This window comes from Gossypium arboreum, chromosome 12 (genome assembly GCF_025698485.1).
Source record: "Gossypium arboreum isolate Shixiya-1 chromosome 12, ASM2569848v2, whole genome shotgun sequence".
In the NCBI taxonomy this organism is placed as follows: Eukaryota; Viridiplantae; Streptophyta; class Magnoliopsida; order Malvales; family Malvaceae; genus Gossypium; species Gossypium arboreum.
The window spans coordinates 43,335,125-43,349,327 of record NC_069081.1 but is presented as its reverse complement, the minus strand read 5'-3'; the positions used below and the strand labels follow the sequence as shown (position 1 = coordinate 43,349,327).

The 14,203-nt window shown below is 35.0% G+C and overlaps 1 non-coding gene across 1 annotated transcript; it reads right to left on the bottom strand.

Annotated features, from left to right (window-relative positions):
- Positions 1-1,217: 1,217 nt before the first annotated feature.
- Positions 1,218-1,324, bottom strand: LOC128286201 (small nucleolar RNA R71). Its single transcript, XR_008276746.1, has one exon. It is a non-coding gene; the product is annotated as a small nucleolar RNA R71 (small nucleolar RNA).
- Positions 1,325-14,203: the final 12,879 nt, after the last annotated feature.

Below are 14,203 nucleotides of genomic sequence, written 5' to 3'. Positions count from 1 at the left end.
CGTAATTGAGTGAAGTTGCATGCAACCTAAAAATAGGATGACATAATTAGAGTCAAATCTAATAGAGGGGTCCATAGATCGACTTAATGTGATAATAGGGGTTTTAATTAGAAATAAATTTCAATTAATCAACCTAGAGTCAGTTGCTCTTAGTATTGAAGAGAGATATTAGCATAATTTAGAGATTTCTAGGTATCAAGATACTAAGTGAAGAAATTGCATAGTATAGATTGATAATGATAGATGAAGTCTAGGTTGATTCTTTCCTAAGTATTGTCTCGCTTCTTGGTTGTTAATCGTTTACTTTCCTGATTTGTTCTTTGCCGTGTTCTTTAGTTAATTAATTTAGTTAATTTTACTTTCAATCAATCACTCCAATTTTTCAGTTAAATAATAGAAAGACGAAAATTACTGGTACTTTTAGTCCTCATGAGAACGATGTCTTTGCTAACCATAGTTCCACTACTAGTTGATGGGTGCACTTGCCATAGTCAGATTTTTAGTTGGTTTACAACTGCAGCAAGTTTTTGGCACTGTTACCAAGGACTAAAATATTAGGAAAACTTTATTTCTATTAATTTATTCGTTTTTATTTTTATTTTAATATTTTTAATTAAATTTTTACATTCTATTTTTTTATTTTGTTTGATTTAGACAGGTTCTTGTGGTTTATGACTAAAGGAAACCCATTGGAACCATTAATTTTTTATAGTGAAGTTGAAATAATAGCTCGCAGAAATCGTAGAGGGGTTAGAGAAGCAAGGCAAAATCAATAGAAGATAGTAGACAATCAAGAAGAAAAGATGGGTGATAATCCTAATAATCAACAGCTTTCTACAGCTCCTGCTCCTCGTACTATGTATGGTCATGCTAAGCCTACTCTGATTGGGGCTGAATCGCGTATCGTCAGACCAACTATTGCTGCAAACAATTTTGAGCTGAAGGCAAACACAATTCAGATGGTTCAACAGTATGTTCAGTTGGATGGTTTGTAGGATGTAGATCTGAATACTCATTTGGCTAACTTTTTAGACATTAGCGACACTTTCAAGAGTAATGGCTCTACTGATGATGCCATACACTTACGGTTGTTCCTATTCTCTTTGAGGGGCAAGATAAAATAATGGTTGAATTCACTTCCACGTGGTTTTATCACAACTTGGAATCAAACGACTAAAAATTTTCTGTTGAAGTACTTCCCATCGGCTAAAACAACTAAGTTGAGGAATGACATCTCTTCTTTTTCTCAAATTGATTTGGAGACATTATATGATGCATGAGAGAGATTTAAGGATCTTTTGAAAAGGTTCTCTCATGATTGGTTACCATTGTGGTTACAAGTTTAAACCTTTTACAATGGTTTGAATCCCTCAACTAGGCAACTAATTGATGCAGCAGCTGGAAGAACGTTGAATAAGAAGACACCTAAGGCAGCTCAAGAGTTTATTAAGGAGATGGCACTAGAAAACTATCAGTGACAAGTCATGAGAACAAAATCGATTAAAGCAACCAGTGTTTTTAATATTGATGCAGTTTTTACGTTAGCAAATCAGGGTAAAGCTTTTGGAAAGAAAATTGATGGTTTGAATTTTAATTCAAAATGTTTACCATTCGGTTCTACCATGGAGCATGAGCAAGTCCATTTTTTGGGTAACAATTCTAGACCTCAAAATAACCCTTTAGTAATAACTATAATGCCAGTTGGAGGAACCATCCAAATTTCTCTTGGGGTGGTCAAGGTAATCAAAGGTCACAACCCCCTCTAGGTTTTTAGCAGCCTTATTAGCAAGAGAAGAAACCAAACCTTGAGGAGATGTTGACTAAATTTATTTCAGTGTCAGAAACTCAATTTCAAAACACTAAGACAGCTTTGAAAATCAGCAAGCATCAATTCAAGGGCTTAAAAATCAAATTGGATAGCTTGCCAAACTTGTTTCAGAAAGAGGACAAAGTAGTTTACCTAGAAACATTGAAACTAATCCAAAGGAGCAAATCCATGCAATCATTGTTCGAAACGTGGAATGGCTAGTCGAGTTTGAAAATAAGTCGAAGATAGAAATTGTTGTGAAAAGTGATGAGATTGAGGAAAGTAAGAAAGAGCATAAGTTGGTAATTAAAGACTTCAAACCACAAATTCCATATCCAATAGCATTGACGGAAGACCACATAGAAGAACAATATTGTAAATTTCTTGAACTCTTAAAATGATTCCACTTTAACTTGCTGTTTGTTGAAGCCCTTTCGCAAATACCAAAGTATGTACAATTTTTATATGAGATATTAACAAATAAAAGGAAGTAAGACAACTTGTTGACTGTGGAGCTCAATGCAATTTACTCAGCCATTCTCTAAAACAAACTACCCACCAAACTTAAAGATCCAAGGAGTTTTACTATTCATTGTCTCATTGGTATTTTAAATGTTGGAAAAGCTTTGGCTGATTTAGGGGCTAGTATAAATGTCATGCCTTATAAGACATTCAAACAACTTGGTCTTAAGGAACCCAAACCCACGAGGATGAGTATTCAAATAGCTATAGATCAATTAGTTATCCTAGGGGTATTATTGAGGATATACTTGTGAAAATCGTTAAATTTATATTCCCTGTTGATTTTGTTGTATTGGACATGGATGAGGATATTGAGGTACCTATGATCTTAGGTCGACCCTTTTTAGCCACTGCTAGAACTGTTATTAATGTGGGTTCTGGTAAACTTGTGCTTCATGTAGGTGATGAATAGATTATACTTCAAGCAAATGATTTTGCTAGAGTACCTAGTGAGAGAGATGATACTAATTGTTTTGTTAATATTAGTAATCATGTGGCTCAACATTCTTTGTAGGAAATCCCTCATCAAAACATGTTGGAGCCATATTTTATTCAAAGTGATAGAACTTGAGGGACAAGTAAAGAGCGAATGGTGTAACTCGACGAACTAGATGAATGGCGAATGAAGGTTGATGAGAAATTGAGAGAGCAAAAGGAAGTAACAAAGCAATGTAATGATGTTTATGTAAAGAGGACAAACCAATTCAAAGTTGGGGATAAAGTGCTGCTAGATAAGTCTGATCCACAAATGTTCCCTTCAGAGCTTAACTCAAGAGGATCGAACCCATTTGTGGTACAAAACGTATTTTCATACGGAACCATTGAGTTAACACACCCTGATGACAACACATTCAAGGTAAATAATCATTGTCTCAAACTTTATTTTGGTGTTAATACTGATAACGAGAGAGAGCAACTTTAGCTCCAAGATCATTAACCGTGAGCATAAAAGGGAAGCCAAACTTAGACTCTAAATAAGCGATTCTCAAGAGGCAACCTGAGTATTTTTATTTTTTATTTTACTTTCATTTTATATATTTAAAACGAAAAAAATTCGAAAAACTTCAAAAACAATTTGAAAAAATTAAAAAAAAAAAGTTGTTCACATGGTTTAGAGTAATCTACACTACTTGGGCACATGAGCGTGTCTTAAGCCGTGTGCATACTAGAGCTAATTTTTTTCAATTTTAATTTGACCCACATGAGCATTGAGAGTTACAAAAGCTGGAGATATGACCGTGTGAGACACACGACTTGTCACACACCCTGTGGCTCACACAGCTCACACACGGGCATAGGAGAAGCGAACGAGCTTTGCAGACGGCCTGGCACATGGCCGTGTGTGACACACGACCTGGACACATGGGTGTGTCTTAGGCTATGTGGTTGCTAGGCTTATTTTTATCTAATGTTTATCACACACAATCTGGGTGATTCCATACAGTCTGGCGACACGGTCGTGTGGCGCACATGGCCTGGCTACACAGCCGTGTGGTTCACATGGCTTGGTACATGACCATGTACTTTTTTTGTCCTTTTTAAAGCTAGTTTGTTTCCTTCCTCCCCCAATCAATGTGATTTCATTTAGTTTTATTGTTGTGTCAGTTGTTTTTCTATTTTGTTATCTTTTTATCTTCTTATTCATTTTTGTCTACTTTCTTCTTAATTTTCTAGGAAACATGCACTTTATTTAGAATCGCCCACGATTTCGGTTTTCAATATTCCGACAAATTCATCCAAATTAAGGGTAGTTCCAATTATGTTCCTCCTTATGATATTGTACTTATTATGTAATTTTAATTGTTTGTACATTGAGGGCAATGTACATCTTAAGTATGGGGAGGATTTATATGTTTATGCAATATAGCCCATGAATTAGTTTTTGTGTTTAAGTAATTTTCTCAAACCTAACATTGAAGTAATTTCTTTTAATTTGGATATTTTCTTTATTAAATTTTGGAATAATTTGCGGATTTTTCTACGTTGTATGATTTATACTTTAAGACACAAGAGAGTTGAGCATGTATGTTGTTTTTCATAAATTATTAATTTTAGGTTGTCTCTCTAAATTGAAAAATTATTTTGAAATTTTAAATTCTCAAGTTTGACATCAAAATCATAATTTTTTGTGACCTTTTAAGCCTATAGAGCATATATTTTATTTCGTGCATATTTTATTTTTGGTTGTGAGTATGTCAACTTGATTCGGTTATGCATGTTGAGACCACATTATTGATTTGATATACTGAGATAATAAAGAAACTTTGGATTTAACCCACTTAACTTGTAAAAAGCTTAGCTATTGCATTAACCCTTAGTAAACCCCGTTGATCCTATCATAGTTTTTTTCTAACCCGTTAATGTTAACTCATAACCCATATCTATGTTGTAAAATTTCCTTTTTATTGACTCCCTTTTTTCGAGATTTGATTTGGTTAGTTGCCTAACTATGTTTCATTATTTGAAATGCTGATTTTTTTTTTGTTTTAAAAAAATAAAAACAAAAAGAAAAAATATATCAAAAAAATTGATTGAGCTTGAATAATTAGTTTCATATTCTGTTGAAAATCTCAATTACATTTGTGATTATTCTTGTTGATGTAATTTCTTTTAATTCAGCAACTAATTTTTTCTCATTTTGTAACTTATCAACTCAACTTTCAATTGTAACCAACTTTTTTGGCATTTTCCATATCGTTAACCTAATCCCCATTAAAATCTTGTAAAGCCATTTTGATTGGTGTGTCATCTTATTTTTATAGGGGTGGAGAACTGATTTTCAAGTAAGCCTATGGTAATAACATTTCTCGTTTGACTGTTGAGTTTATTATATTTGAATCTTAAACACTTTGAGTGAAGATGTCAATTCTTGTTGATTTTGAATTTAAGATAATTATTTATATTGAGTTTTAGATCGGGGATAAAGTGTTCTTGAAAGTGTCGCTATAACAGCCCAATTTTGGGCTAGTCAGAAAAGTGATTTCAGACCAGTAAACTGTGGCCGAGGAAATTATTTTAAATATCATTTTATGTATTGTATCATGATTAGGTAAGTACATGGAAATTTTGGTGAATTAATTTTAGCGATTATTTGCCTAATTGTGAAAAAGGACTAAATCGCATAAAGTGCAAAAGTCCTATTTTGTTAGATAAGAGTGTCAATTAGCTAAAGAACCTAAATTAGGGGCCTTAAAGAGCAATTAGACCCTTAAAGAATATGGTGGCCGGCCATAGGGGGACAAATTGATGGGAAAGTCAAAATTAGGTGGTGTTTTGGTCACCAATTTTGACTAGTTTTAAATAAAATAACAAAAAAAGGCTTCATCTGTTTATTTCTTCTTCTTAAACCGATTTTCATCTTCAAAAGGGGGGTTTTGAGAGCCCAAAATATCAGACATTAACATCTCTTACAAGTAAGTCATTTATAAGATTATTCTTGATGATTTTTGTATTTTTGGACTCCTTGTAACATAAGCTTTCTATGAAGGGGATTATTTTGCAAAATGGTTGAGAGATTAGGGTTTTTCCATGAAAGCATATGTGTAGTTTTCTGAAATTTTAGGGAAGAATATGAGTATTAGATGTGTAATAAACAACTTTTATGAAGGGATTTTTCATGAAAACCCTAATAGCGACTATTTTGCATAAGTTGGAAATTTGTTGATAAATGTGAGAAATAATGGAATTTTTGGGTTGCTTCTAGTATAAAAAGTAATTAGCTAGGCTTATAATATGAAGAAATTTGATAAAAATCGATTTTCAAGCATAAGGGTAAAATGGTTATTTTGTGAAAGTCTAGGAAAAAATAGTCATTTTGCCCAATTATGATCTTTATAGCGTCTAAATTGATATGCTAATGAAATAAATGAATTTTATTAATTTAGATCAAGAGAAACGTGATTCGGGTCTTGATCGGGGTAAGAACAAAGTTTACGAGGATTAAACTTGTCTTCATCATTTTGTATCGAGGTAAGTACATATGTAAATAATGTGTTATTGAAGCTTACTTTGGTATATTTTAATAATATACATGTGTAATTATCTTATTCTTGTTATGTATCTAAATTCTAATTGTTGTTGTGAATGTTTAAATAACATGTTATGCGAGTAAATCACAATGTGAGCAAATGCGATGATATTCGATTAGATATGAAGCCCCGTTGAAACTTAGACATAGCATAGGATACAAAGGGGCATGTTAGGAAAATTATGTGGTCTAAACTCATGAGTTGAGTCTGAGTTCATGAAATAAATGCTATAGGTATCGTGGGTCTGGATACTGACTTTGTGTATAGACCTGTGAGTGGCTCAATGAGTATACGTTACATGATAGCTATGGGGTCCAGGTCCTGACTTGATAAAAAGGCCTGTGAGTAGCTCAAATGTGAGCGTTTCGTAGCACGAGGTAGCCTTGGTTTCTTATATGACATTTAGACGCAAATTCCTCATGTATCTATATGTATTTCGAGAGTTCAACGGGTAACACGAAGATTTGGTTGGTGAATACTTTGATGAGGTATGTATACCGAACTCATGGTTAGGACCTGAGTAAAGAACTAGGTGTATTAAGTATACATGAATGAAAGGAAGAGTAAGATAGAGACGTTAAGTGATTTATATCTTTTAAGCATGACGAGCTACCGTTGGATGAATATGATATTCTTATAATTACAATTTATTTGCATATATGTACTTACTAAGCTCCCGCGCTTACCCTCCTTTCTTTTCTTTCCTTACAGTGCTACCAAGCTAGCATTGGGGATCCAGTGGCATCAAAATCTTCGATCACACTATCACTCAAGACCTTGGTATATCTAGTTTCATTGTTATGTTTTTTGGCATGTATAGGGACTCAAGTCTTTGTTTAGTGTTTTGTTTGTTAGTCATAATGTGTTCGCTCATATGATGAATATGATACTCATTTTGTATAAGGCCATGGATGATGGTCAATACTCATTTTGATTTATAAACAGAAGATGATATTTTCATGGATGAGTAAATTGCATAAATGAAATGTTGTCCATTGTTGTTATTTTGGCTATGTGATGTGCCCTTGTGTTAGTATAGAGTGATTTTTGTGCAAGTCACATAAGTAAGGGTGACAAAAAGGCTTGGTAAATAGCCTTATTTTGTCCACACGGGTAGGCACACGGCATGCCTACCGATGTGTGACACACGGTTCACCACATGGGAGTGTGATATGGTCGTGTGTCCCCTGTACGTAAGAATTGAAAGTCAGTATGTATGGTAGTAAACACATGGGTAGAGACAGGGCCATGTGTCTCAGTTGTGTGAAGGGCACGGCCTAGCACACGAGCATGTGCCTTGGCCATGTGGCCCTTAAGAACTACTAACGTCAGAAATAGAATGTCTAAGTTTTCGCACACGGGCTAGGACACGGGTGTGTCATAGCTATGTGAAGGACACGGGTGTGTTCCAGGCCATGCGAAAACCCCTGTAGGTGTGTATTTAAAATTAATTCCACACGGGTATAGGACATGGGTGTATCCCTGCATTGCTTAGGTTGTGTGGGCCACACGGCCCAATAGCACGACCATGTTGAATTGTCACACGGGCATGTTGCCCCTCCCACACGGGCATGTACCCTTGTGTTAAGAGTTATTTTCATAGTTCTTTAAAGGACTCAGATTATTTCCTAATGGGTTCCAATGGATGTTTTGGGCTTAGTAGGCTCTTATTAAGGAGTTTATAAATAAAATTGAAAAAGTTTTAATTTGACCATGTTTTGGTGTTATGAAAATGTCTATATGCATAAGTTTAAGTTAGCTAATGCCTTATATTCTGACCCGGCATGGGGCACGAGTGTGGGGTGTTACAGTCACCATGGAAAAAGATATTACCATTTGGACGAAAAGGGAAATTGAGTCCGAGATTCATCGGACTGTATGAGATTACTGAACGAGTTGGGTCAATAGCATATCGGCTATCTTTGCCTTCTGGGTTAGATAAGATACATAATGTGTTTTATGTATCGATGCTTTGATGATACCGATCCTAACCTTCACACATTATTTCTCCAACTGAAGTTGAAATATAGTAAGATTTATTACATAGTGAAGAACCGATTTGAATTTTAGCTCGTGAGATCAAAGAGCTGAGAAATAAGAGAATTGCATTAGTAAAAGTATTATGGCATCGACACGAGGTTGAAGAAGCTACATGGGAACCCGAGGATGCTATGAGAAAACAATATCCGAACCTATTCACTGGTAAGATTTTCGGGGACGAAAATCCCTAAAGGGGGAGAGTTGTAATTGCCCGATTTTAGCTAAATCAGAACAGTGATTTCAAAACCACAAATTTGATATTGAAAATTTATTTTAATATTATTTTCGGTATTTACAGCATGTTATTTGATATGTGTGAAAATTTCGTGAGTTAGTTTTATAGTTTGAATAGTCAATTTGATGAAAAGGACTAAATCAAGTAAAATGCAAAAGTGGCGTTCTACTTGTTAAAGGTGTTTAATTGCTATGCTTTAATAAATCAAAGGTCCTTATAATGTTATAAGTCCATGGTTAGAGTAAATGGACAATGATGGTCATCCATTATATGTTTTTGTATGTTTATAACTAAGGTTAATTTTGGTATTTGATAATTAAAAGTTAATTTAATAAAACAAAATCAAATAATGTTCATATTATCATCTTCCACCACCAAAAATTCATTTTTGGAGAAGCCATTGAAGCTTTCTAAGGTTCGGCTATTGCATGGTCTAATTGGTGAGTAATATTTGCTCGATTTTTTATGATTTCTATGTTTTTGTAATCGTTGCAGATCAACCTAGCTAGCCCATACCTTAGATTTCGAAACTGTTAAAGATTTTGAGAGTTTCCATTGTTGAACTTATGTGTTCTTTGATGTTTAATGTTGAAATATGAATTTTTGATGATGGATTTTTATGTTTTGTAAAGTGATTTTTGATGAAAATGCATAATAGATATTAAATTGTGAAGTGTGCAAATTGAGTGGTTAAAATGTGAAATAAATGAAAGTTTTGGGTTGCTATGGACCTATGAATAATTCAGCCAAGCTTGGGTTTGTTGAAATTATGTGAATTTTGTGTATTTATGAATTAGGGACTAAATTGATTAAATATGAAAGTTTAGAGGATAATGTGCAAATAGACCTAAATGTATGTCTTGGACTAAATTGAATGAATGGTTGATTAAATAAGTTAATTTTGAATATATTTAGATTAAGAAAAGATGAATCCATAATTAGATAGGGGGAAAAGCAAGGTTATCGAGTAGTCGATCCGATCTGTCAATTACAAATACCAGGTAAGTTCATATATGGTAATTTCATTATAGAAGTATGTTAAAAGCTTTGATATTGCATAAACTGTGATTATGAGATTATGGATATAATGTTCAACTTGTGAAAATGACTCTACGAATGCATTTGATAATAGAAACGAAAAATATGAAAGCTCGGTTGAACTTTAGAAATAGATTTGGATACTAGTGTCATGTTATCAGATGATAAGTTGAGTTGGCTTCGAGCCATAATATTAGCACTTCGGGTGTGAGTTATACCGATTTGGCTTGAGGCCATGCATATCGGATGATTTGACTTCGAGTTATAATAATTGTTCTTCAGATAAGTTATCTTGATTTGGCTACGGGCCATGGTATATGTACTTATCGTATGAGACTATTAAGTATCCAATTTCTATTCCGAATGGTTCAACAGGTAACTGAATGTGGTTGAGAAAAAGGTTAGTACGAGGTGATACAGGTATGTACAGAACCTATTCGAGTATTAAATAGAGAATGTTCAATGAGATGGTATTTAATCATGTTTTAAGACATGAGAAAGGTTTGTAGTTAATGTGAAATTGGTTGATTTACATTTATTTGATGAATTAAGTTATTTACACACGAGCTTACTAAGCTATGAAGCTTACTTCGTGTTACTTTTCTATGTTTTATAGTGAATCAAGTCTAGCTCGGATCCAGAAGTCATCGGGAACATCATCGCACTATCAAACATCTATTTGGTACTTTTGAGTTGTGTATATATGGTATATGGCATGTATAAGCTATATGAGGTATTTTGGCTATGATTATAGCCATGAGAGTTGGCTTGTAAATGATGTTAATGTTGATGTGTATTTGGCTAATAGAAATAGATTGTAAATATATATGTTTTGGTTTATATATATAGCCATGAGTGATGGCTTATTTTGGCATGCTTGGTATGTGTATGGTTAATTGAATTATAGAGTTTAAATGCTTGAGAAATGCTTTGATGAAGTATGATTTTAGAAGTTAAGTTGATAAGTATTTGATTAGGTAAAGGGCATTAAATTGAGTATTGAATTTGGTTGAAATGGATATTGTATGAATATTGCTTTTGGTTGATGATTTTGGCTGCCTAATTGAACGATGAAATAGTACCATTTTGGTTGTTTAGGTGAGTATAAGTTGGGGTGGCAAATTGACCTTGCAAATGGCCTATTTTTGTCCACACGGGCAGAGACACGGGCGTATGTCTCAGTCGTGTGTGACACACAGTTATGTTACATGACCGTGTGTCCCCTGATGTTAAAATTGAATTGAAGTCAGTATGCTCTACATGGTCTCACACATAGGCGTGTGATTGGCCGTGTGGTACAAGTCAGTATACTCACTAATTGGCACACAGCCTAGCACACGGACGTGTCTGTAATGCCCCAAAAATCCCAAACTTTTTTTTATCGATTTTGATAAAAGGTGTGCTTAATATTCCTAGTCAAGTGTTATTTAAGGGATAATAGGCCTTGATTAGGTTTTGAGTTCGAACTTTGGGGTGAAGGAAATTATAGTTTAATAATAAAAAGAACCTTGATGACAAGTAATTTGGTTTTTAAATACGTGAAGTAGGAATTGGACACAAGGAGCCTGGTGTTGGAGTGGCAAGTAGCGTCACATGTGGGGCTTAGAGGTGGCGTCACATGCATGGCAAGGAGGTCTAGGGTTCAAATCCCTACTTGCTCAAAAGAAGGATTTATTTTTGCTCAATATATGGCCAGTAGTGGCATTAGATGTGAACTCTGAAGGGAGTGATTAGAGGAGAAATTTAAGGAAAGGATTAAGGAGTTATCAGGGAGAAACATTAGGAGATGAGGGGGGTAGAGAAGTGGAGCTGAATTGGGAATTTGGGGGATAGGTAAATTCGGCTATAGTATATATAGGTGCCGATTTTGGGAATTCAAGGCTAATGCCGAATTCTTCCTTTCTTTTTACCGAAAACAATTTTCTCTCCAAATATCTAAATATCTAAAAGCTGAAATCCCTTATTCTTTCTCTTTTAGTTTGTGGCAATTTCTTCCCTTCCTTTCTCAACAAACTCTTTTCTTTCTTGCTCCTAGTTACTTTCTCTAAAGCCGAATATCTTTTGGCCAAAATCCTGTTGTGCCGCCACTTTTTCTTCAACGTTTGTCGATCAATTCTTGTGTAAGTGCTTTTCTTTCTTTTGGTTGGTCTTCCTAGTACCGATTTCTTCTCTCCCTTACTCTTTTTAAATCGGTTTTGGTAGGGGATTAATATCGAATCTCGGATTTTAGATCTCTGCCGAATTGTTCTTTAGGCATTTTGGGGTTTTGGGTAAGTATTCCTTTTTTATTGGTTAAGGTTGGCCGAATAGTCATGGATGATTTAAAAGTGACTTAAGATGATTGCGAGTCACTTGTTGTTTGGTTATTAATGATTAATATTGATGTAGATTTAAGAAATACTCGTGATTAGTGATCAAGGAAGAGCTGTTAAGGCTTGTCGTTCAAGGTTCGTGGCTAAGGAGATCGCCACACGTTTTAGTACTAGTGTGTACATACACTGCACACACACAGTAGACCGACAAATCCCAAAATGTCGAAAAGTCGAAATACCGAAAACCCGGAAGTTTGGCTACAATAGTCTTACCAGTGCGTAAACACTCGTAAGGGGGGAAACTGATAGGTTATCAGAGGCCCTATTAGCGATTCTATGGACTTGGGTCGTGTATTGGCCAACCGAGCCAGAATGGGCTAAATGGGCCCGATAGGCTGTATGGCCCATAATAGGAAAAATTGGCAAATCGATACTATATGATGAAAAATCATATGATCGCATGACTATGAATGTGATTGGGCCCGACGGGCCATATGAAAGTGATTGGGCCTGATGGGCCATATGAATGAGATTGGGCTTGATTGGCCATAGAGTAAGATTGGGCCTAAAGGGGCCAAATGAATAAGTATGGATCTGTTAGTGTTTAGTAAGGGGTTGTGGACCCAGTTTTTTGGTAACTACTCAATCAGGCATAAAACTTAAATAATTAATTAATTGCGACTGTGGACGAGTCATAAGGTTAAGGTGTGGCAATGGGTATATGCATGTCTAGGATTGGATCTAGGGAGGGCTTGGTACTTAAGCGGTCTTAATGACTCTCCTCCTCTTCTCTGGGATCCTACCTAGTGCATAGTATCTGTTCACTTTAGCCAACGAGGACTTCTTAACGGGCCAAGGTAAGTAATAAACCTAATAAAGAGAAATTACCGAAATGCCCCTAATGGAAAAAATGACCAAAATACCCCCTATGTGTTGAATGTAAGATTTATGGATGTTACATGTATATCTGCTGCATACATATGGTATTCTGTTTAGGTTGCATATGGGTTGGGAATTATGGAACGGAGGAAGTATATGAGGGTCGCATGGTTGCTTGACAACCGTGGGTCCACCGATGGCTTTTATACCCAATATGTGATTGGCAGCTTGCTGCAATGAAGGTAGTTTTGCAACCGGGCTACCATTGATGTGTATCGGATGGGTGGGTCAATATTTATATCCCCACATGATGTGTATCAGGGGACGGAGATGATGTGTAACGGTTGGATTATTGGGGTGGGTTGCACTGCATTACATTACATGTATGATTTTATGGATTGATGAATGCTTATTACTAGTCGAGGGTTGTACATACTGAGTTTTTGAAAACTCACCCCCTCTTTTATTTTTCTCAGGTGATGCTCAGTAGAAGGTTGATGGTTGGAGGGACTTCGAGGTGGCCAGCTAGCAAGACGACTTGGACTTCTTTTCTTAAGCCTATAATTTCTAGTATTTAAAGTTATTTCAGTCCGAAATGTAATAAGGCCTTTCCTCTGGTTATTATTCAAATTAGGATTATATTTATTATTATGTTTTATATTTGCTAGAAGTAGAACATGGTTTTCTTAAAACCATAACTATTTTTAAATACTACATTTCCGCAACTCAATTTTTAAATGACAAGTTTTCATATATCATCTGTTTTAAATAAAGCTCCTGCAACTGAAAAGAGATTTTACAAAGTAATTATTATCATACAAGAAGGAATAGTTTTTCTTTAAAATACACCTCGCTTTGAAAGCAACAAATACAAGTTGGGATTTTACTCAAGGTTTTTATTTCAAAGAAAGGTTTTCAATGAAAACAAGGTTTTCGATAAAACACTTCAATGTGACATGCTGGATCTGGCCATAACGTTAATTCGAGTTTGGGGTGTTACATTTAGTGGTATCAGAGCCTAGGTTGTAAAACTCGGGCTATGAAATGGGCCTTATTATTTTGGTTTTGATTTAAAAACAATTCGGATCATAATATTTTGGAAAAAAATTCTTGCTGTGCGGCACACAGAGTCTCCGACGTCTAACCAAGTAAGTTCCTTTATTCTTATGCTAAGGTTTTTTTCAGATTGAAACCGAAGCCCGTAGGACCTTGGAAATGTAAAGGATTTACGAAAACAACCTTCTTGTAATGCTTCCATAAAACATCGGTTTAATTATTTAAACTAACTAAAACTTCAGAAAATCTCTAATCCAGATAATACATGAGACAACGATGAGTGCTA